Here is a 363-nt window from a genome sequence, read left to right on the forward strand (position 1 = left end):
CTCCCTATTATTATCTTTGCAGTATTTTGTTCCGTGGAATTTCTAAGTGCTTTTCTGTTTCTGTTTCGCTTTATAAATGAACATATTCACATCAAAATACGTATGTTATGTATATTAACTAGTTGACATAGACAACTTTAAACAAGAATAATTAGATTTTGGCATTTCATTCTAACTAGCACAGTGCTAAAACATAAGCGTTACAGCACATGATTATGAACATCAATATCAACTCCACAACAGAGGCTTTGAAAAGGGTAAGGAAAGTGGTCGCCAGTATGGAAATAATTTATTCAAATGACTCGTAGGAATATGCGATTGTCTTGGATAAAGTTTCCTCTGATTTTCTTGCTCTTCTTTACC

The sequence above is a fragment of the Penaeus monodon genome, chromosome 24 (genome assembly GCF_015228065.2).
Source record: "Penaeus monodon isolate SGIC_2016 chromosome 24, NSTDA_Pmon_1, whole genome shotgun sequence".
Classification (NCBI taxonomy): Eukaryota; Metazoa; Arthropoda; class Malacostraca; order Decapoda; family Penaeidae; genus Penaeus; species Penaeus monodon.